We start from the raw sequence: 300 nt of genomic DNA, 5'->3' as shown, positions 1-300 counted from the left end.
ACACCGTTGGAAGATATTTTCCCTGTTTTTTCCTTTTCAACAAACCCCAAGTCTGCTCTTAAAAGGCACTAAAATGAAGACAAAAGAGAGTGGCTCAAATCCTCTTAACCCATCCCCATTGCCCAGCTCACCCCTCCGGACTGGCACCGTGCGGGGCGATGTCCCCCGCTCCCCACCTTCACAAGAAGGTACCGACAAACCCCCCCCTCGTCCTTCAGAGGCACTTAATCCATTACAAATTTCACAAAGCCCGGCTCGGGGAAGCGCTGGGCCAGAAGAGCAAACAAACAAGGCAGGAAT

The sequence above is a fragment of the Numenius arquata genome, chromosome 19, assembly GCF_964106895.1.
Source record: "Numenius arquata chromosome 19, bNumArq3.hap1.1, whole genome shotgun sequence".
Lineage (NCBI taxonomy): Eukaryota > Metazoa > Chordata > Aves > Charadriiformes > Scolopacidae > Numenius > Numenius arquata.
Note: the sequence above shows the minus strand (reverse complement) of the source record.